General features: G+C 43.1%; 1 protein-coding gene across 2 annotated transcripts in view; it reads right to left on the bottom strand.

Moving 5' to 3' along the window:
- The window catches only part of FRMD4B (FERM domain containing 4B), a 347,554-nt gene that overhangs the window by 234,921 nt on the left and 86,318 nt on the right, over positions 1 to 26,315 (bottom strand). Inside the window, exons 1-2 of one of the 2 annotated variants that reach the window (XM_065933300.1) lie at positions 15,548 to 15,648; positions 8,840 to 8,967 (exon numbers count right to left, since the gene is read on the bottom strand). The gene's annotated coding sequence lies outside the window, so the exon portion shown is untranslated. Of the gene's footprint in view, positions 1 to 8,839; positions 8,968 to 15,547; positions 15,649 to 26,315 lie in introns of those variants that run through there. The other variant, XM_065933299.1, reaches the window with a different exon arrangement.

The raw sequence follows: 26,315 nt of genomic DNA, 5'->3' as shown, positions 1-26,315 counted from the left end.
CTCTTTCAATATGGAGACTTCCTTTCCAGAGCTTTTCCCTGACAAAACCTAGAAAACTTGCATTTTTATAGCATTCTCCTTCACGATTGCATTAGTAAAAAGCTGGCTTATGTTAAAGAAAAATTCCCAGCTGGAGACAAATAATTTACATACATCAGGTCACAGCCTTCTATCAAAGAAAAACTGACAGCATATCAGTACACTCAAGTTTTTCAGGTATAACTACCCAATAGAAATCCTAGAAATGATCACATAATGTTACAGACAACTCTCTGGATTCTTAAGCTCTTCATAGTTGAGAGGTGGGAAAACACAGTGGCTCGGAGTCCTGCAGGCTCTGTAGCCATATTCACAGTTCTGACGACAGCTCTACCTCTTATTAGCTGTGCAACTTTGGGCATGTTGCATAACTTCTCTGTTCTTAGAGTTCCGCATCTATGGAATGAAAATAACAGCATTTCCTACTTTGCTGACGATTAAATGAATTAAGACATGTAAAGTCTTAAAAGAGTGCCTGGCAGTTGGCTAGTAATTTATTATTTCTGTATTTGCATCCACTAAAATCCGGAGTACAAAGTATCATTTAAAATGGAAAACAGTATTTTTTCCCTTTAAAAATACCTTTTGTTCAGGCTGAGATCACTTAGAAATGTTGGCCAACTATCACTAACATGTATTAGTTAAATAGTTTAACATGTTAAACTATTAACTTTTAAAATTTGGAAACACTTGGGAATTTTCCTCTTAACATTTAAAAAAATTGTGGGAAAATATATATAAAACTGTCCAGGTGGCGCTAGTGGTAAAGAACCTGCCTGCCAATGTAGGAGACGGAAAGATCCCTGGGTTGGGAAGATCCCCTGAAGGAGGGCATGGCAATCCACTCTAGTAATCTTGCCTGGAGAATCCCGTGGACAGAGAAGCCTGGGGGCTTCCCATAGGGTCACCCAGTCCATAGGGTAGCAAAGAGTCAGACATGACTGAAGCGATTTGAAGCATGTGTGAACCACACATGCACATATATAAACTTACCATTTTCATCATTTTTAAGATTGCAATTTGGAGAAGGAAATGGCAACCCACTCCAGTATTCTTGCCTGGAGAATTCCATGGACGGAAGAGCCTGGCGGGCCACAGTTCATGGGGTCACAAGGAGTTGGACACGACTGAGTGACTAACACACACACACACACAAGATTGCAATTATCATCACAATCCATCTCCAGAAGGTTTTCATCATCGCAGATGACACTGTACCCACTCAACAGTAACTCCCTGCTTCCTGCTCCCCCAGCCTCCAACAACCACCATTCCACTTCCTGTCTCTAAGAATGTGACTGCTCTAGATACTTCATATAAATGGAATCTTATGATATCTCTCCTGTTGCATCTAGCTTATTTACTTCCTTTGGTATACTGTCTTTAAGGTTTGTCCATATCTGCCATGTGTCAGAATTTCCTTCCTTTTAAAGGAAGAAAAATGAAAAATATTCCATTTGAAGAAACTGCATACTGTTTTCCACAATGACTACATCATTTTACATCCCAACCAATAGTGCAAAAGGTTCTGATTTCACCACAGCCTCATCAACACTTTTTTATATATATTATAGCCATTCTAATCCATGTGAAGAGGTACCTCACTTTGGTTTTGATTTCCATTTCCTGCAACCCACTCCAGTATTCTTGCCTGAAGAATCCCATGGACAGAGGAGCCTGGCAGGCTATATAGTTCACGGGGTTGCAAAGAGTTGGCATGACTGAGCGACTGACACACATGCACAGAATGACTAGTAATGTCAAGCTCTTAACATTTTTAAATGATCTTCAAGCAGAGTTTCATGAGAAGAACACAGACTTCAGTCACTAGCTTCCATCATCTGACATTTAGATTTTCCTATATACATATGCATCTTTGATAATTTTAAAGTTATTCCTTGCTTGGAAGGGGAAGAAAGGACACATATCTGGTGTCTGTTTTAATTAAAAACGTTTAATAGTTAACTTTGAGGTATGGATGGTGAGAGCTCTTAATTGTCAACATCACAAAATACTTCTAACTCTGCATACATTTACAAAAATCAGGCATACATTTTAAAACAAATAGTGAATTCTGAAAAAGAAGAAAATTAAGAAAAAAATAAGAGCCATCATTTTGTGAGACTTCAGAGACTAAGAAGAGTCTCTTTGTTTGTTTTAACCAAACTTCAGTAGGAAATTCAAATAATAGCAGAAACACATAAAATTCCTCAGGGTTTAGTGTTCTAAGTGCCAGTCAGACTCGAAGTAATCTATTTCAAATCCTATTACTCACAATTAATAACTGTTTATTTAACGTTTCAGAAAATGTTTAAACTATCTGTTTCTTTTTTATGTTTAAAAAATTTTTAGTGTTACTTTAAAATTATTATTCTATTTTTTGCAAATGTATTTTAACCAGACTGTTTTATTCAAAGTCTGGAAATGACACATTTTCCAGAAACTAAGAAAAATTATACTAAAGAGCTAAAAAGCAAGCAAACAAACCTACTGGCATTTAAATATGAAAAGAAACTACCCAATCTAAGGTAATAAATATTTAACTTGATATATGTAAAAGTTAATATGTTCACTTCATAAGTTGATAAACTGTAGTACTCATAAATTACATTATTTTTAAAAATAAGTTTTAGGTTTGATATTTTACAAGGCATGAATCATCAAGACTGAGTGATAAGTCCTGAAAAGTAATAAATAACAAATGAGGTTTTTGAAAAAAATAATTTCAAAAGCAAAATTCTAGAATCGTTAAACATGTATAGAGTAAGAAATTCTTTTTAATGTGGGATACCTATGCATTTTATTTTATTTTATTTTTTTATAGCAAACAGTAGCTTTTTTAAAAATTTATTTATTTTTTCCATTTATTTTTATTAGTTGGAGGCTAATTACTTTACAATATTGTAGTGGTTTTTGCCATACATTGACATGAATCAGCCATGGATTTACATGTGTTCCCCATCCCGATCCCCCCTCCCGCCTCCCTCCCCATCCCATCCCTCTGGGTCTTCCCAGTGCACCAGCCCCGAGCATTTGTCTCATGCATCCAACCTGGACTGGCGATCTGTTTCACACTTGATAATACATATGCATTTTAATATGCTTGATATAATGTGGGGGTATCTATTAGAAAAAAAGTCTTAGGACTGACAAATATCTTTAAGTGTCCCTTACTGTAATAATTCAAATTACAATTAAAAAAAAACACAATGAAAGCTTCTTCTCTTCAAAACATACTGTTGAGAAAAAGAAAAAACAAGCTCAAGACTGAGAGTAAATCTTTGCAAAGCATATATCTGATAAAGGATTTGTATCCAGAATATACAAAAAGAACTTTGAAAACTCATTAGGAAAACAAATGACCCAAGAAAAAAAATGCACAAAATACTGAACAAGGCAATCACGGAGAAGATACACAGCTGACAAGTAAGAGCATGAAAAGATATTCAACATCATTTGTCGTTAAGGAAATGCAAGTTGAAACCACAATGAGTTACTACTACACAATTTAATATTAGAATGGATAAAATGGAAAGAGATTGACCACACCAAATACTGACAAGATGTGGAGGAACTGGGCCTCTTATTCAGTGCAAGTAGGGATGTAAAATGGTACAGCCACTTTGGAAAATTTGTTAACAAGTTAAACACACATTTATTTTATGATCCAGGCATTCCACCCTTAGCTATTTACCCAAGAGAAATGAAAGTATACGTCCATACGGAGACTTGTACATGAATGTTCATGATAGCGTTATTCTTAGTAGTGAAAATCCGGAAACAATTCAAATGTTTACTAATGGTGAATAAACAAACAAAAGGGACTTTATACATACAACGGAATACAACTCAACGATAAAAAGGAATGAAATATCCATACATATTATAGCATGGATGAATCTTAAAATAATTATGCTGAGTGAAAAATGCCAAAGAAAAAGATTATGTACTGTATGATCTCATTTCTATGAAAAACCAACTACTGGAGAGATAGAAACAAGATCAGCAGTTGCCCGGGGCAAGACTGGGGCTGGGATTACCAAAGGACAGGAGAAACGTTTTGGAATGAAGTAAGTTCTCACTAGGCTTCCCTATGGCTCAGTTGGCAAAGATTCTGGCTGCAATGTGGGAGACCCAGGTTTGATTCCTGGGTGAGGAAGATTCCTTGGAGAAGAAAATGGCAACCCACTCCAGTATTTTTGCCTGGAGAATTCCACAGACAGAGGAGCCTGGTGGGCTGCAGTCCATGGGGTCACACAGTCGGACATGACTGAGTAACTAACACTTTCACTTTTTCAAGTTTTCACCATCTTGATTATGGTGATGGTTTTGTGGGTATATGTGTAGGTCAAAACACCAAATTGTACACTTAATCTTTTTACTTTGTGGGGCTCTGAGCTGCTGCTGCTTTCTTTTACTGCCTAAGTGGGGCTGGACATCCAATAGAAAGCAAGATATTTATAGTTCTCTGAGGATCCTCTGTCTTAACTATATTTGAAAATAATTTGTCCATTTAATAATTCTACCACCTCTCTCTCTCTCTTTGGTTTTATTGAGATATAACTGAAATCCAGCTCTGAATAAATTTAAGGTGTGCTGCCTGATGACCTGACAAACATATATTGGAAAATAATTACCAAATAAGCTTAGTTAACAACCATCTCCTCATATATTTACAAAAAGTTTTTTTCTCAAAATTTACACTTTAAATATGTGCAGTTTCTTTTAGGTCAGCTATACCTTAATAAAGCAATTAAGAAAAGGCCTAATTACAATAATTCAATAATACACAGGGAAGGGATACAAAGAAAAGTAAATAATCTTTCATCTGATTCCATCCATCAGACAATCTCCTTGAGGTTTACTCAGTTTGAGTACTCCGGTGAGTGCATTCTTTCATGTTTTCTCTTTTCTTACATAAATGTATGATCTCATTATAGGTTTTAAGCTGTTTATGTAATGGGTGACCCATTAAAGTGGTATTTTCTGCAACAATCTATTAGGGTTTTTAAAAATCTCTTATTATGCATAATAATTTTTAGTTCTGAGATTGAGGCTCATTTTTTTTATAGCCAAAGTGCCTTAAATACCAAAAGAAGGGATGTAAAACTACACACAGAAGCATCTTCTTTACAGTAAATTACTAGATAGAAGACTCAGTCCTTACTGAGGGAGTCAGAAAACCAAATTTTATATATAGCGAGAGGCTGTTTTTCTGCAAGATGTAATTTAATCTAGAAAAGGAAAACCATTTTTTGTTTTAAACTATAATTAGATTCTCACTCTAGGTTAAACATTGCAGCACGGATGTTAGATGCCGCCAAGTTCGACTGCAAACATACCTTTGGGATTATCTTGGTTGTATGAGCTAGAATATCATACCAACTTCAAGATTTTACCACAGGCCGACTTGTTAAAAAAATCTTCAATTAAAAAAATGATTAAATATACGCTCACTGTGAAAAATGCCAAAAATAACCAAGTATATGTGACGAAACTTTCTTATGCTCTTCCTCTAATTCCATCTGTTAGACACAACCACCTTCAACAATCTAAACTCATCTTTCCAGACTATACGGTATGTGTGGGCATGCATGCATGTATTTCCTGCTTTTATTTTGACTATTCATTAGCTTTTTTTTTTCAAAGCTTTTAAAAACTGTGGTAAAATATATATGACATAAAACTGACACTTCAATCATTTTTTAATAGCATTGTTTTAGAATCATCAGAACATGCAGATTATTTTTCTTTTTAATTTTTTTGGTCACGCTGCATGGCATGTGGGATTTTAATTCCCTGACCAGGGATTGAACCCACGCTACCTGCAGTGGAAGCATGGAGGCCTAACCACCGGACCACCAGGGAATTCCCGCTGTCATTTTTAACTGTTTCAGCGGTATTAATTGCATTTACACTGTTGTACAACAAACGAGATGCTTTCTCATCACTCCAAATAGTATCCACTAATCATCAACTCTCATCTTCCCTTATCCCAGCTTCATGAGTGTGTGCTCAGTTGCCCAGTCATGGCTGACTCTCTGCAATCCCTGCAGCCCACCAGGCTCCTCTGTCCATGGGATTCTTCAGGCAAGAAAACTGGAGAGAGGAGCCCGTTCCCTCTCCAGGGGATCTCCCCAGCCCAGGGATCGATCCTGAATTGGCAGGTGAATTCTTTATCTCAAAGCCACCTGGGAAGCCATCCCAGCTCCAGGTAATGACTAAACTACTTTTTGTCTCTACAAATTTCCCTGTTCTTGATGTTTCATATAAGAGGAATCAAATGTCTATAATCAGGGGTGCTGAAATTTAGTAGAGATATACGCATGCAGCTGTGCTTGACATTAATATACTGAGATTTCTTCCACAGTGGCTGACAACAGATCACTGTCCTGAGCATCACCTCTGAATTCCTCTCCATCTCCCCACAATCCAGCAACTGAAAAGTCAACACCATGGCCCATGCCTGTTCAACCTGATCCTTATTTGTGCTGACTGCTTGTTAATACTTAGAATATCAGTCCTGCCTACATGAGTCTAATTTTTTGTGAGACCCATTGATTTTTTCCCTCATGCTATTTCTGAACCTCTAACACTATAGAGCAATAGTCTGTTTCATTTACGAGACCTGTGCTCCTGAGGGCAGGGGGGCTGTCTAGCTCATTCATTCTTTCACTCCCAAAATGTTTTATTGAACACTTCATATACTGCAGTTGCTGGATCAGAATCTCAGAATACCACTGTGAAAAGGCAAATGCCATCTTGGGCTTCACAGAACTTATGTGCTTTTTTACTTTCCAGTAAGAAAAGGCAGGTGAAAAATACCTGAAGAGCCAAATAAAGAAAAGAACTCCCAATAATCATGAGTGGAAACAGGTTTTTTTTTTTTTTTAATTGAAAAATAGTTTATATACAATGATGAGTTAAAAAAAAAAAGAAAAGGAAAGAGGCTCTGAAGATGAGTAAATGAGTGATTAACCTCAGTCCTCACTGAACACCTTCACATCCTCCCTCATACCAACTTTAAATAAACAAGCTCATCACCTGTCAGACCAGCAAGGATGAAGACATACTTGAACACACCTTGTTGCAAGGATGTGGACAGAAAAGCTCCTACATTCAGTGTTGATGAGACTGTCAGTGAGGATAATGTTTTTGGAAATAAACTCACAAAGAGGCCCTGTTGAGTAGAGAAGCCAGAGAAACTCCAGTTTGAGATTGAAGGAAAAGTCCGGGAATTGGGTGCCAGGAGAGAGGACCCAGGCTGCAGTAGGAAGTGTGGGCAGAGGCTCCAAGTGCAAAGAGCTGGTGTGATGAGAGGGTCGGGAAGGAGGCAGGACTGAGCACCAGGCACTACCTGGGTAAGGCTGGGAGGACGGTCAGGGTGGTCAAGCCACACCAAGTTTTACAGATTACAGCCAAGGGTGGAGCTGATCCGGTCTGTGATTCCAGAAGCTCCGACATCATAAGTCTATATTCTCCAACACTTCCCAAGGCACTGAAATCAGTAAGACTCTGAGAAACGCACTGAGCATCCCTGTAACTTTCCTGCATCTCAGCCTGGCGCCCGGCAGTCCCTGTGACAGCCTCTCGGACACTGCAGGTAAGCCCAGGGTTAGACATGTCACCCTCCACTCCCCTGATGTCTTCTGGGCTTTCCCACATCTCTACCTTCCAAAAAAACAAACTTAAAATGTCTATTTTCAAAGTATACTTCATTCGATGAAAATAAGCCAGCTAATAATTACTGAGCACTCTTTATACGCTCGGCCTTTGTCCAAGTGTCTCGGTTCTTTCAACCCATTTCACCCGCCCATCCTCTTCTAGTTGAGGAAACGGAGGCAAAGGAAGACACATCATTTTCACCGCGGTCACACAGGTGGTGAGAAGTGGAGTCTGGTTGCAGGGCAGTCCTTGCTGCCAGGGGCCTGCACGCAGAAATTGCAATCCTCTTGTTCATTTCACTAGAGGCAGCATTTTGAGAAGATCGGGAGAAAGCTGTCTTTAACTGTTGCACAATCTACTTGTGCACAATTCACACTTTTTGCACGTTATACATCAATGCCCTTCAAATATGAATTACCCTTCAAATATGCCTATCAAATATGAATTACTGAGATTGGCTAACGAAGAAAAATCCTGAGAAATCACACAGAAATGCTACTTATACACCCACATTTGATCTCTATCACACTGTCATCACTACGGCAAGGCTGGGGCAACCATTGAAATATTTCATTTTCCTCCTCATTGTATTCCAAAAAAGCAGTGAAAAATAGAAAAAAAATAAACCGAAGTATTGACATAAAAGATATAAAGCACATCTTCACTACCAGTAAGCTAAGGAAGAAAATCATTGCATGCATAAAACAATCATTAGTGCTGTTCAATTGTACACTGGACTTAAATTGGTCAAATATTCAACTGTAAATAAAATGAAAATTTTTCAAGCGTGCAAATGAAATATTAGAAATATGTTGTAGGAAATGTATCTACGGCACAGTAGAGTTAGAACATTGTTACTTTTGGCTTGCTTTTCTTTCTGAGGAGAGAATCCCTTTATAAAATGCAATCTATTATTTAACTTTTGGGAACTTAGCTTTTATGTGAGAGGAGAGGACTAACTGCATTTACTGATTTTCTTCCTCATTGTTCGTAACTCAGAGGTTTTGACAGTAGATCATACCATATATCATATCCTATCCCCACTTGACAAGTGAACATACACTCACAAATATTCATAAACCCACTCTCCTGTAAAACATATCTGAGTTCAGCATTTACCGAGATGTCCACTTACCTTGAACTAGAAAGTTGGGTCTTGCCTTCCTTTTGTTTTCACTGGAATAATCTTTGGATTTTGTTGGCCAGGCACAGATGTCATCTTCTTCCTTTACACATTCTTTCTTCTGGATTTCTCATCAAAACCTGGAACACAGAACAGAGCAGCTCCTTGATGTCTGTAAGCACAGAGGAAAGAACCAGAAATCTCACACCAGGGACACTTCTAATGTATTTCCAATTTTCCTTTGGTTGGCTACAGTTGAATCACAGTTTTAGAAATTCACTTAATTAGGAGATTTAGAATAGAGCTATCTCAAAATACAGAGGAAAAGAGGCCACCCTCTTTAAACAACTAAAGATTTGAAACGGATGTGGCTTCTCATGTCCTGCCTTCCACTGAATACAGAGTGTTAGGCTTCTGTCTTTGTAGGAGATGCTGAAGCACTAAAAGTTACCTACAGTCAGTTGTAAAATCAGGGCTGTCAGAGTGGGGGGGAACTCAATAAAATATCACCTCGCAATGTGTGTCTCAGAAATGCTGAAACCAGGATGGCACTCCCGAATCTCGTTTTTAACAGATGTCAGTTGTGGAGGGAATGAAGTGCGTGTCATGAATACTGATGAAATGTCGTGTGTGTGTGTGGTGTGTGTGTGTGTGTACTGCACCATAAAATACACTCATTTATATGGATTTGTCATTCTCCCTATAACGAAAACAGCTTTTCCCCAGAAGCTCTCCCTGAGTCAGGAAGCACAGTTCTCTCTCGTCAACTGTGGGCTTCAACTCTTTCACATGGAGCAGGGAGTGAAGATCGGACAAGGCGGGTAGAGAAAGTGGACGTGGTATTCATTCATCACTCTGCCACCTGGTTCAGTAAATGAACCCCAATGCACCCCCGAGCCTGGCCTGTACGACCCTCAATTCTTTTTAGATTTGGAAGCAGGTGTGAGGTAGAAGGCGACAATAGGAAGTTGGTCTAATTCCATCACAAGCATCTTTGCCCCCTTTCCCCTAATCACTGCCCTGGGATGAATTTTCTAACAGAAGCAGAGAACAAACCTGACTCCATATACGATCTGTTTCTTTAATTCTAACCCGGTGCTCTGTGGTTTGTGCTTACCAATGCTGGCTTGCACCTTCTGTAAAAGAATGTTGCCGAGAGCTTGAAATATACAGGACAGCCCATTCTCAAGGCTCTGACCTTTCCGTTCAGATGGTTTCTTCACATGCAAAGTGAGACGTCGGTGCGAATCAAAGAACAAGCCCCTTCCAGCCCTTCCAGTTCATGAGAAGCTTCAACTTCGCATGGAGTTCTTTGTGATTGGGCTATGGCCAAGTTTTATTGTACACCTTCCAAGTTTTTTTTTTTTTTTTTTAGGATGAGCTTATACTATTTTCATAACAGAAAAGAATAATTTATTTTAAAAGATAAAATTTCTGTTACTCAGACATTTTCACAAGCTAAGATGCTTGTATTCCAGTACTAAACTTACTATGTGACTCTCCACAAATATAAAACTACATCTCAACACATGCTTATCCAACAGACTGTATGAAACAAATGTAAAATTTGCTTTAACAGGCAAAGTTGGATCTGTGACTCTATGCTGTTTAGTGACTAAGTCACGCTTGCCTCTTTTACGACCCCATGGACTGTAGCCTGGCAGGCTGCTCTGTCCATGGGATTTCCCAGGCAAGAATCCTGGAGTGGGTTGCCATTTCCTCCTCCAGAAGATCTTCCCGACCCAGGGATGGAACCCATATCTCCTGCATTGCAGGCGGATTCTTCACCACTGAGCCACCAAGGAAGCTCCGGTGACTCTATACAAGATGATAAACATGAAACTGAACAGCCAAAATCTCCTACCACACAGAGAAATTAGCAGGACTTAAACATTTAACAATACCTTGTAATCTTTTAGGCTTCTGTGTTTCAAAGTTTCTGACAAAGTAATTCACAAGCCATAATTAGCAAAAACAGGCAACCTCCCCCAAAGTCTCCCAGAGCAAAAGTAAATTCCTCAGAGCCCCCCTCCCACTCCCAGTCAGCACCCGTGAACAGTGGCCTGCCAACAGCAAAGCCAGCAGTAAACAACAGAAGCCAGAGAGGGTTTGGATCTTGCTCCGAACTGGCGTCTGCTGAAAATGGCTTTAGAAAAAGAAGGCTGTGATTAGAAGATCATGACATTTCCAGCACCCACTTATTAGCACGTCTGGAGAATCACAAAAAGGAGATTATACAGTCTTTATAAACAGAGTCCCCATTCCAGAATATTTACAAATACTTTTGCTGTTTCAGCCTTCAGAGCAATTCAGTCACTGCTCTGGTGGCAGACAAAGGATGCAGACACCCTAACCAATCACTCCAGGTGGTCTCCCAAGTAAGGCCCCCATCACCTCCTGGTTGCTCCGACCATAAAGCTATTCATCCTTTCTCTTCATCACCCCACTTCCCATTCATCAAATCCTTGCAGCACTACCTCTAAAACACATCCCGTCTATCTGTCTTCTCTCCTTTTCCCCAATGCCATTCCTCATCCAAGCCCCCAGCATCTCTCCCTTAGACTACGTCCACAGCCATGCTTCTAACTGCACCCCTGGCCCCGGGTCACTCCCTTCTTCTCACAGTGGCCATATTTATATATGAGATCGTTTTCCTCCCTCGCTGAAAACTCTTCAGTGTCTTCTGATCAGTGTCTTCTGATTTTCACAGAATAAAACATAAACTCCACCGCATCTTTATCTCTCAAACGTCAATGTCCTGACAATCCCCTCTCACCGTCAGTATTTCTCACACTGGCCTCCTTTTCCTTCTCGCCTTTGCCAAGCCATTCTCATCTGCTGTCCCCACCGCTTACTTAGATTTCTGTTTCTCCAGGTTGTCCCATAGCTGGCTACATCTCATCGTTCCAACGCAACACAATGGCCTTCCCTGACCACTGTATCCTAAGTACTATCAATCTGCATTTGTGTGATTCTTTCCCCCTGATAATGTCCCATAGGATCCTAAAGACACACTGTTTGACTACTGGTTTCCTTCCCCAGTGAGAATGCAGAAGGAAGAGCTTGCTTGTCTTATTCAATGCTAAAGGCCCAGAGCCTAGAACAAAGCTCATAGTAGACACCAATGACTTTTAATCAAATGAATGCCTCAGATTAAATCAGGACCCAACTTTTCAATCCTGTCTGTCCCTTCAAAGTCAATCCCTTGCTTAGAAGACAAGTTGTTAATTTTCAGAAGAGACACCTCTCTCTGTGAGTATCTTCACTGTCACCTCACAACCAGGTCAGCCTCCAAGATAGAGTTCATTGCTCTGGAAACAGAAGATTCTTCAAAGATGTCAAATTAAACTGAAGACCTTGCCGACAAGCGAAGATGACTTGTACAGTGTGTCTTGACTTAGGGGAACAATTGTGTAGGTTGTCACTGTTGGAAGTGAAGGGCTCAGAGTCTGAGTGGGTTGAGGGGTATGTCACATGGGCTGAGGCAGACGGATCGTTTTCAAGTGCTAATGAAGTTTGCTAGGAGGTTCTCTGTGCTCTAGCCAGGCGTTCAGTATGAGGAGGGCTCATCTGGGGCCCAGATAAGAGGATCAACTATCTGAAACTTTAGATGGGCCTCCTCTCGAGGTAATTTCACTTTAATTTGCAGAGTGAACTACAGAGTGAGAATGATGGCCGATTTTCTGCATAGCATCATGATTCAGAAATCAGTTTTACACATTCATCATCTCTTTTGTTTCTCAGGGCAGTTCCAAAAGCTTGGCCTGATGTACTAATTACACCTGTTTTATATATGTGAGTATGAGATTTGCGATCCCACCATGAGTAAATGTGGAAACTTGATTTAGAATCAAGATCTTAGATCATCTAGAGATGCTAATGAAACAACAAGAGAGAAAATGCAAAAGGCATTTTCAAAACCAACCTTTTTGAGGTACAATTTATATACAATAAAATACACTCCTATTTTAAGGGTTCAGTCAGTTGATTTTTGACATATAAACACATTCCTGTACCTACTACCTCAATCAAGATATAGCATGTCTTATCCCCTGAAACGGAGAAGGCAAAGGCACCCCACTCCAGTACTCTTGCCTGGCAAATCCCATGGACGGAGGAGCCTCGTAGGCTGAAGTCCATGGGGTCACGAAGAGTCGGACACGACTGAGCGACTTCACTTTCAATTTTCACTTTCATGCATTGGAGAAGGAAATGGCAGCCCACTCCAGTGCTCTTGCCTGGAGAATCCCAGGGACGGGGGAGCCTGGTGGGCTGCCGTCTATGGGGTCGCACAGAGTCGGACACGACTGAAGCGACTTAGCAGCAGCAGCATCCCCTGAAAAGTTCCACCACGTCCTTCCACCCTCCTTTCTCCCCTTTATCTCCCGTCTCTGCTCCAGGAAGCCACTGATGTCCTTCCTTGTCACAATATAGTGATGCACATTTTTCTACAATTTCATACAAATTAAATCAGACAGTCTGAAATTTTTTTTTTGCATGTGGCTCCTTATACTCAGCATATTTCTGAGGCACATCCATATTATTACACATGTTAGTATGTATACAAATACACACACCCACACACCCACACACCCACACACCCACGTTTCCCAGGTGGCACAGTGGTGAAGAATCCACCTGCCAATGCAGGCACCGCAAGAGGCTCAAGTTTGATCCCTGGATCAGGAAGATCCCCTGTAGCAGGAAATGGCAACCCGAACCAGTGGTCTTGCCTGGAAAATTCCAAGGACAGAAGAGCCTGGAAGGTTATAGTCCATGGGGTTGCAAAGAGTCAGATACGACTGAGGGACTGAAAGTGCGTATGTGCGCGCACACACACTCACACACACAGACGCCATATGCTTTTTTTCTGTAAATACTTTGGCGTAGAATGGCTAGATCCTATGATAGGGTATATTAATTTTACACAAAATGAAAACCATGCTCCAATGCAGCTTTACCGTTTTACATTCCTCCCAGCAGGATATGAGAGTTCCAGTTGCTCCATGTCCTCACCAACACTTGGTATTGTCAGTCTTTCAATTTTGTCCATTTTAATAGGTATGAGGTGGTATTTCATTACGCTTTGAAAATGGGTTTCCTTGGGGCTAATAATGTTGAACATTTCTTAACATGCTTATTGCCCAGCTATACGACTTCTGTAAAGGGCAATTTGCGAGGTAAGAGATATAAATTTCTCATGTGTAAAAACTTGCTTTATTTTAGAAACAATTTTTGAAAAATAGAACTTGGAAAAACATTTACTAAGAGTCGTGAAACATTCAGATCATGAAGATCAAATATTAGAGGCTAAACTAAAAATAATGAAGGCAGTAATACGGTAGAAAATATCACATTTTATTTGCTTTGTATTTTGCACTGTACACTCATCTAATGCTCTAAGAAACTAGGGGACTGGAATTTGAAGAAAGGGGCTCAGACCGAATTAACTTGATCTCAGTAATGAAGGGAAAAGCTTTGCTCTTTTCCCTTCCAATTATTCTTTCTTCCCTAGACTTCATTTTATAGATCATGGGCTCAATTATTCACTGTATCTTTTTATATCTAGTCTCATAAAACTGTAAGATGAATCATTACAAAATTAATATTCAACAGGCTTTATATAACTCTGCTTAATGCCATGTATAACTCAGATTTTTATCACCCCAAGGCCTCTCAAGATCTATAAATGCCACTACATTAATAAAATACCATGTATTTAACTCTAACATTCCCATCACAACTCAACACCACAAAACCACTCAATTTAAACTAGACAACCAGACAGACACTGATGATAGACATTGACTATATAGAAAAGGCCAAGCTCTGTATGAGAAGTCCCATGATGACAACCAAGGTCATGTTCTAACCCATTTGTTTTGAGAAGCTCAATAGTTCTAATAAAAATGAGCTTATTGTGCTTCTAGGGGCACTCACACAGGAACCATTATGATTTTTTTATACCACATAGTCCCAAAGAGCTTCTCACTCTTAAATAATCATCACCTTTCAGGCAGTAAAAAAAATAAAAAATAAAAAAGCTGATGAATGCATCTACTAGATACCACCTCATAACCCCCATCCAACAGAAGCAGAACAGATTGAGAAGAGGTGGCAAGAATCCGCATAAGAACTATACAAGAAAGGTCTTTGTGACCCAGATAACCAAGATGGTGTGATCACTCACCTAGAGCCAGACATCCTGGAGTGTGAAGTCAGGTGGGCCTTAGAAAGCATCACTATGAACAAAGCTAGCGGAGGTGATGAAATTCCAACTAAGCTATTTCAAGTCCTAAACGATGATGCACTTAAAGTGTTGCACTCAATATGTCAGCAAATTTGGAAAACTCAGCAGCAGCCACAGTACTGGAAAAGGCCAGTTTTCATTCCAATCTCAAAGAAGGGCAATGGCAAAGAATGTTCTAACTACTGCACAATTGCACTCATTTCACATGTAGCAGTGTTTATGTTCAAAATCCTTCAAGCTAGGCTTTAGCGGTACATCAACTGAGAACTTCCAGATGTACAAGCTGGATTTAGAAAAGGCAGAGGAACCAGAGATCAAATTGCCTGCATTCATTGGATCATAGAGAAAGCAAAGGAATTCCACAAAAACATCTAACTTCTGTGTCATTGACATACTAAAGCCTTTGACTATGTGGATCATAACAAACTGTGGAAAACTCTTAAGAAGATGGGAATACCACATGACCTTACCTGTCTCCTGAGAAACCTGTATGCAGGTCAAGAAGCGATAGTTAGAACCGGGCATGGAACAACTGACTGGATCAAAATTGGGGAAGGAGTACAATAAGGGTGTATACTGTCACCCTACTTAAGAAGCACAGTACGGCTTCCCCGGTGGCTCAGGGGTAAAGAATCCACTTGCCAACGCAGGGGACGTGGGTTTGACCTCCGGTTCAGGGAGATTCCACGTGCCACAGAGCCTAGTTGCTCCAAGCCCTTGCCCCACAGCTACTGATGCCCCGTGATCTACAGCCCGTGCTCTGCAACTAGAGAGCAGCCCCTACTTGCCACCACTAGAGAAAAGCCCGAGCAGAAATGAAGACTCAGCACAGCCAAGAATAAAGTAAATATACACAGAAAATTATCCTAAAAAAGAAGCAGTGTAATAAGACTGTACATACAAACAAGAAGACAGGATTTAGGGTGCAGCCGGAATGGGGTGAAGGAGTCACGCTGAACACCATTTGGAACCAGACAAAAAAGACTGCTGGACTCCTGTTTCCTGCCATTTGCCTAGTAGGTAACCTTGAGCAAGTCACTTAAACTTTTTACCCCCATCCCCTTATCTTGCAAAACAAAGCTAATAATTTCTACCTTCTTTTACCTATGCCAGGTATTGAGTTAAGCTTCATTAAGTTCCCAGGGGAACCTGGCACAGAGTCTGAATTCGACAAATATTTGTCCAGTGAATGAAAGAATCGTGACCACACACACACTGGATCTTTAATAGCAAAAGTGGCACCTGAGCAGAACAGACAGTGAGGAGACAGAGGAATGAGACATTAGTCCTGTCTTCCACCTAGTTAGAGGGACAGAGAATATATATTATTCTTACACCCATGCACACACAAATACATATATGGCAGATGGCATATATGTATTCCCAGATGGCACCAGTGGTAAACAGCCCATCTGCCAATGCAGGAGACGCAAAAGACTCAATCCCTGGGTTGGGAAGACCCCTGGAGAAGGGAATGGCTACTTACTCTAGTATTCTTGCCTGGAAAATCCTATAGACAGAGGAGCTTAGTGGGTTACAGTCCATGGAGTCGCAAAGAGTTGGACACAGCTGAGCGAACACACACACAGGCTGTAACCTACAGCCAATCAGTAACAGATATACAGCAAAGTCATAAAGAAGCATGCTTGATGTAGCCGGGTCGGGGAGATGTAGCCAGCTCAGCTACAACAGTCCAGTGAGCCACCAATGAGCGGTCCATATGCAAAGTCAAAAGAGCCAAATAAAACACAGAACCATATATTTAATCCAGTATAGCCAAATACTGTCATTTTGACCTGAAAGCAATACGAGTTTACTAATGCGGCACTTTCCATTCTATCTTTTTGTCTTCTAAGCCTTAGAAGCCTGTGTGTATTTTGTGTTTAGACGGCATGTCAGCTGGGCCGGGCCACACTGCAGATTATCAGCAGCCATGCGTGGCTCCTGGCTTCTGCACTGGACAGCGTGGTTCCAGATGCGTGGAGACGGGGGTGTCTGCTGAAGACAGACGCATGCAGGTGGGTTTGCGGAGCAAGGGGGGTTCGAATGGATGGACATGAAAAGATGTGACTGGGTGCTTTTCAGAGCTCTCTGCTGGCATGAAGGCTCTGGTGGGAGCACCTTCTAGAAGTTTCCTTGACCTTGCTTGTTCTGCCTCAAAGAGTTTCTGAATCTTTAGAAAGCACAGATCCGTGCTTTAAAAAAGCGATTTCTTCGTGGCACTGTATGGCTCTAACTAAATCAAACACAAAGTGAATACTTAGAGAGCCAAGCTCTGACTCCCAGAGCCACAAGGTCTGGCGGAGCCCCAGTTCGCCCTCCAGCCACAGAGTCAGGAGCTAAACAAGCGCCGGAGCCATTCCCAGCAGAAGCCGACGGGCGCCCGCGCTCAGGAGGGGAGGGTGGGCACACAGCCAGGCCGTGAGCACGGCCCTTGCAAGAGACATCCGACCCGCCACGTGCACGTCCTGGTCAAGTCCACCTTCTTTTGGCCGCACCGCATGGCATGGGGGGGAATCTTAGTTCCCCAGCCAGGGATGGAATCTGCGCCCCCTGCAATGGAAGCTCAGACTCATACCCACAGACCGCCAAGGAAGCCCCCAAGTTCATTGCCTAAGGTAAGATGGATGAGGGAGACCCACGTGGCCGGGAAGTGTGTGGCGACGCGTACTAAAAAGGAATTCAGGCGATGAATAAAACAGGACTGAGAAAGATGGAGGTTAGAAGAGGAAGGCAGACACCCAGAAACCAAGAGTCATTTTACAGGCTGTCCCCCCAGCAGCTGAAGACACCCTCCCCTAAGCAAGTGTTTAAAGCGGCCCCTTCTCTGGAGGCCACGCCGGATCACATGGGGGGGCTGGACCCGCACTGGCCTCCTCCCCCCTCCCCCATCCTGTCTCCTCCCATTGCTAACATCTGGTCAACGATCATGGGCAAGCAAACAAAAGAAGTGGCCTGCGTGAGAAGACAGGCAAGCATTCTCCCCACAGCTCCCTGTTGAGGCCCAATCACAGACTTCCTATCAGGATTTCTGAGTGGTCGCTAATCTCAGCTCAGTAATATCATGATCAGAAGGCACGTTCCTTGTGTGGAAGTCACCCAGGACCCATCCATTGTGAGCACGTGGGAGGGTGACCTCACTGTGCCCGAGTCTTGCGATTTTTCTCAAGTTTTAAATATAGATTTTGTGGGACATTTTCCAGTTTTAAAATGTTTGGAACGACGTCAACAAATTTTTAAACACTGGGCTGGCCCACACTGTGCATGCCAAAGAAAGCAATCGGTGGGGCTGCCAGCTTGAGATTCCTACTCAAGTTCAAAGAGACCCAGTTGAGGTCCAGCTCCACCACCATCGGGCCGTCTGAAGCTTCTTCGTTCCATTTTGTTCTGAGGCTTAATTCGGATGAGGGACATGAAGGGCTTACCAGGGTTTCTGGCACACGGTGAAGGCGGTTAATAGCTGGTGTCGGCTAGCGCTACAGAACTTCTGAGATTTACTTCTAACTGTGATATACGGAGCAGATCACAGGAAACCCTAGAGACAAAACATCTGAAACAGGGCTCCTCTCCCACGAATGATTCCCTGTCTCTTTAATTCTGTTTCAAGGGTTAGATTTATGTGTTTTCATTTTACTGTCAGAATTTATGAAACTCGATCTGGCTGCATAAAGGCAGCAAGTAAGTGGGGGAAGGTAAATTGAAAGTGGAAGCTGGTATAAGTTTTCTAAAAGGAAATGCTTCCCAGGTGGCTCAGTGATAAAGAATTCGCCGGTCAGAGCAGGAGTCATCTCGCAGGAGTCGAGAGTTCGATCCCTGGGTTAGGAAGATCCCCTGGAGGAGGAAATGACAAGTCACTCCAGTATTCTTGCCTGGAAAAACCTATGGACAGAGGAGCCTGGCAGTTACAAAGAGTCGGACATGACTGAGCAAACACACATAATGCTTAGCAAAAGATTAAAAAAAAAAAAAATTGTATGCCTTTTGACTCAGGCATTTCACTCTAAGAAATTTTTAGCCTAAGTAAAAACTGATGGTTTTTCATAAAGACTTAATCCTAAGAATCTTTAGGACAGGGAAGACTACAATGAAAAGAATTAAGGAAATTAAATGCCCACAAATAGGGCGTTGGTTGCAAGAGTTACACTAGAATGCTGGTTTCTGTCTATCCCAAGCCCCCGTGACTCTTAGAGAACTTACGACGTTCACTGTATGTCTCCCGCAGTACACCCGTGGAGCCGAGGGCCTGTCAGTCTTGTCTGAGTGCACCACTATACACGAGCTAGCACACGATGGTCACCAACAAATATCTAAATACATCCAATCATATGTAGCGTGAGTCTACTTTTCTAAAAAAAAAAAAGGCATGTATTTCTGGAATTTCTATTATTTGCACTTTTCTCTAAATAGGGACTCAGCAGACTACACTCTCAGGAGCTTCTGCTGGTTTTTGTAAGTAAACTTTTTTTTAAATTATTTATTGTAAGTAAACTTTTACTGGAACAGAGTCATGCTCATTCTTTTACACACCCTCTAGGGCTGCTTTTGCAGGATAATGCAGACCTGAGTACTTGCAACACAGCCTATCTGGTCCTTCAGATAAGTTGGCTGACTGCAGCTCCAGGTCTTAAAAGATTTTTAGGAGTGCTTTCACACACACACAAGGTGAGAAACAACCTCAGGGAGGGTGCTGGGGGCGTTTCACCCTCCACTGCACAGTGTTTAGTAATGGACAACAGAAAAATAATAACATGGCGAATGCAAAAATGTGGACACCTAGGGCCCGCCACTTTTTCTTTTCCCCAAAGATTTAACGCTGGCTCCTAATATTTCCTGAAGCTTTCTATTTACTTTAAAATGCTGTTATTGTTCTTTATCGCAAAGTGGTGTCCAAATCTTTTGTGAAGCCACAGACTGTAGCCCACCAGGCTCCTCTGGCCACCGAGTTTCCCAGGCAAGAATACTGGAAGTGAAGTCGCTCAGTCGTGTCCGACTCTTTGCGACCCCGTGGACTGTAGCCCACCAGGCTCCTCCGTCCATGGAATTTTGCAGGCAAGAGTACTGGAGTAGGTTACCATTTCCTTCTCCAAAGAATACTGGAAGGGGTTGCCATTTCCACCTCCAGGAGATCCTCCTGACCCAGGGATCAAACCTACCTCTCTTCCATGAGCAGGTGGCTTCTTTACCACTGAGCCAGGAGGGAAACAAAAGGAACGATACTGCAACTAAAAAAAAAATAAAATAAACGTTTAAATAAAAAAAAAAAAAAGACAAACGCCAGGCGCCGCATGCCTCAGGGACCGGTATTCCTGGGGACCGAGCCCCGACCCCGCTCCCCCCGCACCCCGAATCCCCCAGGCTGAAGTGTGGGGCAGCTGGGAGCTGGGAACGAGACGCCAGCGAATAAGCCCCCCTTGGCCCTGGAGTGCCTGGTCCCCTGTGGATGGGAACCCAATCCCTGATCCGGGCGGGCTCTCCTACATCTCAAGCAAGTTGAGTACACCCACAAAACGGTGGACCTCTGCGCCGGAAGAGCTTCGAAAACTCATCACCGGTCCCCCAGGCTTCCTGGGGCTGGGGTCCCCCCTGCAGCTTCCGTCCTCGGGAGTCACACCGCCTGTGGATGACAGCGCCATCAGCATCGCCCTTCGGGCGGGGCTTGGGATTTCTGGGGAAGGGGACGCTATGGAGGAAAGAGTATCCAGACACGAACCCTGGGCTCTTTCTTCCAGCACATTCTACCGGAAGCTACCACCCAGGACACCACTTTCTCTAGGGCTCTGGTTGCCCAACGCACCCTAGCTGGGCGCGGAGAAGTGCTGCCGCCTTCTGGACGTTTTCGCGAACTACAAGTGCCAGAGCGGAGCCTCTGGTGGCCCGAGTCTCCAAGCTTACGGGCTCCAAAGGACACGAGCCCTCAAGCCACGTCCTGGGGCAGGTCAGCGAAGAAGAATTCAAGAGAGAGCTGATCGTGGAAGCCAATTTCCAGGGGTCAATTTAGATTTAACTCACTTTTTTTTTTTTTCTTTTTTGCTTCTGTTTGGTTTCTCAAAAGCACATATTTTAAACATGCTCCATTTTTTAGGCTGTGAATCAAAAATGAAGCAGGACATCGCAAATCACCACTCACAATGGCCATCACCAAACAGTCTACACACAACTAACGTGGGAAACGGAGGGCATGCAGGAAACAGAGCCCTCCTCCCTCTTTTTGAGGAATGAAAGTGAGCAACTGCCAAGATAAAAAAGAGTGTGCAGGTTCTTGAAAAGACAAAAAACCGCTACCAAGTGACCTGGCAATCCCACCTCTGGGCCTGGAGGCCAAGGAAAACCACACTTAGAAGAGTCACCTGTACCCCAAAGTTCACTGCAGCACCCTGGGCAAAGGGAGCGACCGAAAGCTCCCTGGACAGACGCCGGAGGAAGATGATGTGGTCACGTGGTACCACGGGATAGGACTCAGCCAGGAAAATGAATTACTGCCTTTGCAGCCACACGGATGGGCCTGGAGATGACCGTGCCAACTGAAGGACGTCGGAGAGAAAACAACAGAACGACTATGACATCTCTTAGGACTGGAATCTAAGTTTGACAGAAATGAACTCATTAAGAAAACTTACTCAAAGGCTTCAAAAAGAAACTGTGGTTCCCACGGGGGAAGAACTGGGGTAAAACGGGGCGGTTAGGGAGATCTTAGGAAGGGATTCACATGTACCCAATATTATATATGATACAGGTCATCAAGGAGCACCTACTGCAAAGCACGGGGAATTCTACTCAGCCTCTAAGAACCTGGATGGGAAAGAAGGTGAATAAGAGCTGATACATGCGAAGGCCTAAGCAAATCCCTTTGAGCTACATCGAAACACACACACACAGAACTGTTAGGCCAACTACATTTCAATATAAGAGCAAAATCAAATCTATTTAAAAAGGTGGGGGGGGGGGGAGTAAATAAAAGCCAAGATATCGCCCTTCAGCCTCAGGGTCTGGGCTGCTGTCACATCCCAGGAGCCCGGGCCACTCGGGGTCCCCCAGGCCGAACTGCGGTGCAGCTGAGGGAGCTGGGGAAGGAAGAGGTGCCAGCGAATGAACCCCTCTTGGGCCTGGATATCCTGATCCAGGTGGGCCCTCCTACACCTCAATCAAGCCGAGTACACCCAAAAGACGGTGGACCTCTGCGCCGAAAAAACTTTCAAAAGTCACTTGCTCCCCTGGTCTCCCGGTGCTGGGGATCCCACCGGCACCTTCCATCCTCGGGAGTTACCTCTTCTATGGCCGACAGCCCCGCCAGCATTTCCGTTAGGGCGCGGCTTGGGATTTCTGGCAAAGGGCACACTACGCCAGAAAAAGTAAGGAGACACGAGCCCTGGGCTCTTTCTTCCGCACGTTCCCACCGGAAGCTACCATCCCGGATAAGGTCTCTGCTTGCCCAAGCCAAGCTAGCGGGGCGTGGGAAAGTGCTGCCGCCTCGTGGACATTTTCTGGAACTACAAGTGCCAGAGCAGTGTTTCAGGGCGCTTCGGTCACTAGGTCTGCGGGGCTGGAAAAGACACCAGCGCACGAGCCTGTCCTGGAGCAGGTCATCGAAAAAGAATTCAACAGAAAGCGTATCGTGGGGAACCCAATTTCGAGAGGTCAATTTAAATTTAACGCACATGGATTTTTCTTCTTTATTCTGTTTTTTTTTAAAGCACATATTTTAAATATGCTCCATAAGCCTCATTTTGCATAACTGTGAATCAAAACTGCAGCAAGGTATCTTCTTGCACCAGTGACAACAGCCATCACCAAACGGTCTGCATACAAGAAATGTAGGAAATGAGGGCATGCATTGAACAGAACACTCGAGAAGACTCTGGATGTTCTTGAAAACACTAAAAACAGAGCTACATCGTGACCCAGAACTCCCATCCCTGGGTCTGTAGGCCAAGGAAGCCCAAAATTTGAAAAGACACCTGTCATCTAAATTTCACTGCAGCATCACAGAATAGCAAGCAACCAACAGCTCCCTGGATAGATGCTTGGACATGATGTGGTTAATCTGTTCCAGGGAATAGGCCTCAGGAAAATGACTTACTGGCTTTGCAGCCACATAATGGTCCTGGAGATGATCATGCTGACTGCTGAAAGACAGGGAACAGCAGAACGACTGGTATTTCCTAGGGGTGGAATCTAAACCGCGATACAAATGCACTCATTTATGAAACCGACTCAAAGAGTACAGAAAGAAACTTATGGTTCCCAAGAGGGAATAAACTGTGACAAAGTTGGGGGATGGTGTAGAGAGAATTTAGGAGGGTGGGATTCACACATACTCAATATTATATATGAAACAGATCATCAAGAAACACCTATGGCAAAGCAAAGGAAACTCTACTCAAACAGTCTCTAAGAACCCCTATAGCAAAAGAACGTGACTACCAGTTGATACAGATATATGAATAAGTGGATCTCTCTGCTCTACACGGAAAAAAAAACAACAACCCAACAACACTGCAAGTCAACTATATTCCAACATTAACAAATCAAATGTAAAAAGAAAAACAAAGGAAAATAAAGAAATGCCAAGAATATTGCCCTCAGGCCTTGGGGTTGGGATGTTGTCACACCCCAGGAGCCCCAGTCGAGCCGGGTCCCCCAGGTTGGACTGTGGTACTGCTGACGGCGCTGCAGAGGAGGTGCCAGGGAATGAATCCCTCTTGGGCCTGGAGGGCCGGGCCCCTGTGGATGGGACTCCAATCTCCTGATCTAGGCAGGCCCTCCTACACCTTACACAAGTTGACAACTCCCCGAAACGGTGGACCGCTGTGCCGAAAGAGCTTTGAAAAGTCACGTGTTCCCCAGGTCTCCTGGTGCTGCAGTTCCCACCTCCTTCCTCGGGAGTCACCCTGCTTTGTACACAGTACCCTCAGCATCGCCGTTAGCGTGGGGCCTGGGATTCCTGGGATGCGGGATCCCTACTCGTGAAAAAGCACGAAGACACGAGCCTTCTTCCAGCACATTCCCCTGGAAGACACCACCCAGGACACCACTTTCTCTGTAGCTCCGGTTGCCCAAGACAGGCTTACGGGCGGCGGCGAAGTGCTGCCGTCTTGTGGACGTTTTCAGGAACTACAAGTGCCAGAGTGGCGCTTCTGGGCGCTTCATACTCACAAGGCCTGAGGGGCTGTCAAGGACATCAGCCAGAAAAGAATTGTCTCCCGCAGGTCAATGAAAAGAATTGAAAAGAGGACGGAAGTGGGGGAAGCCTATTTCCAGAAGTCAATTTAAATTCAAAGCATACTGTTTTTTTTCTTGTTTGGTTTTTTTAAAAAGCACGTATTTTCAATATTCTCCATAAGGCTCATTTTCGAGAGCTGTAAATCAAAACTGCAGCAAGATCTCTCTGAAACAGTCACAACGTGCATCACCACACTGTCTACATATAAGGAATGGGGGAAAGGCAGGGCATGCATGAAATAGAACCCTCCTGCCTTTTCTGGGGAATGAAATTGGCAACAGCTATGATGGAAAATAGTTTTTCCAGGTTCTTGAAACCACTAAAAACAGAGGTACCACATGACCTGGCAATTCCACCCCTGGGCCTCTATGCCAAAAGGTCTTAATGACCCGGATAACCATGATGGTGTGAGCATCCACCTAGAGCCAGACATCCTGAAGTGTGAAGTCAAGTGGGCCTTAGTAGGCATTACTACAAACAAAGCTAGTGGAGGTGATGGAATTCCAGTTAAGTTATTTCAAATCCTGAAAGATGATGCTATTGAAGTGCTGCACTCAATATGCCAGCAAATTTGGAAAACTCAGCAGTGGCTACAGGACTGGAAAAGGTCAGTTTTCACTTTAATCCTAAAGGGCAATGCCAAAGAATGTTCAAACTACCCACAGTTGCACTCCTGCTAACAAGATTATGCTCAAAATCCATCAAGTTAGGTTCAACAGTACTTGAACTGAGAACATCCAGGTGTACATAAAACCTGGATTTAGAAAAGGCAGAAGAACCAGAGATCAAATAGCCAACATCCACTGGACCATAGAAAAAGCAGGGGAATCCAGAAAAACATCTACTTTTGCTTCATTGACCAGGCTAAAGACTTTGACTTTATGGATCACAACAAACTGTGAAAATTCTTAAAGAAATGAGAATACCACACACCTTAGCTGCCTTCTGAGAAACCTGTATGCAGGTCAAGAAGCAACAGCTAGAACTGGACATGGAACAACAGACTGGTTCCAAATCAGGAAAGGAGTATGCAAAGGCTGTATATTGTCACCCTGCTTATTTAACTTATATGCAGAGGACATAATCTGGAATGCTAGGCTGGATGAAGCTTAAGATGGAACCAGGATTGCCAGGAGAAATATCAGTAATCTTGACATGTAGATGAAACCATCCTAATGGCAGAAATGGAAGAGGAACTGAAGAGCCTCTTGATGAAGGTTAAAGAGGAGAGTGAAAAAGCTGGCTTAAAACTCAACATTCAAAAAACTAACATAATGACATCGGGTCCCTTCACATTATGGCATCTGGTCCCATCACTTCAAGGCAAAAAATGGGAAAAGAAGGAAATACTAACAGATTTCATGTTCTTGGGCTCCAAAATCACCTCCAATGGTAACAACTGCAGCCATGAAATTAAAAGATACTTGCTTCTTGGAAGAAAAGCTATGACAAACCTAGATAGTGTATTAAAAAGCAGAGATATAACTTTGCCAACAGCCAAAGTTGTAGTCAAAGCTATGGTTTTTCCAGTAGTCATGTATGGATGTGAGAGTTGGACCATAAAGAAGGCTGAGCGCCCAAGAATTGATGCTTTCGAACTATAGTGCTGAAAAAGACTCTTTAGAGTCCCTTGGACAGCAAGGAGATCAAACTAGTCAATCCTAAAGGAAATCAACTCTAAATATTCATCGGAGGACCAATGCTGAAGCTGAAGCTCCAATACTGTGGCCACCTGATGGGACGAGCTGACTTATTGAAAAAGACCCTGATGCTGGGAAAGACTGAAGACAGGAGGAGAAGGATGCAGAGGATGCAGGGAGGCAGAGGATGAGACAGTTGGATGGAATAACCGACTCAGTGGACACGAGTCTGGCAAACTTCAGGAGAAGGTGAAGGACAGGGAAGCCTGGCATGCTGCAGTGCGTGGAGCTGCAAAGAGTTGGACATGACTGAGCAACTGAACAACCACGTGACCTGGCAATCCCACCCCGGGCCTGTATGCCACGGAAAACCATAAT

The sequence above is a fragment of the Muntiacus reevesi genome, chromosome 4 (genome assembly GCF_963930625.1).
Source record: "Muntiacus reevesi chromosome 4, mMunRee1.1, whole genome shotgun sequence".
NCBI lineage: Eukaryota > Metazoa > Chordata > Mammalia > Artiodactyla > Cervidae > Muntiacus > Muntiacus reevesi.
Note: the sequence above shows the minus strand (reverse complement) of the source record. Positions and strands in the feature narration are given on the sequence as shown.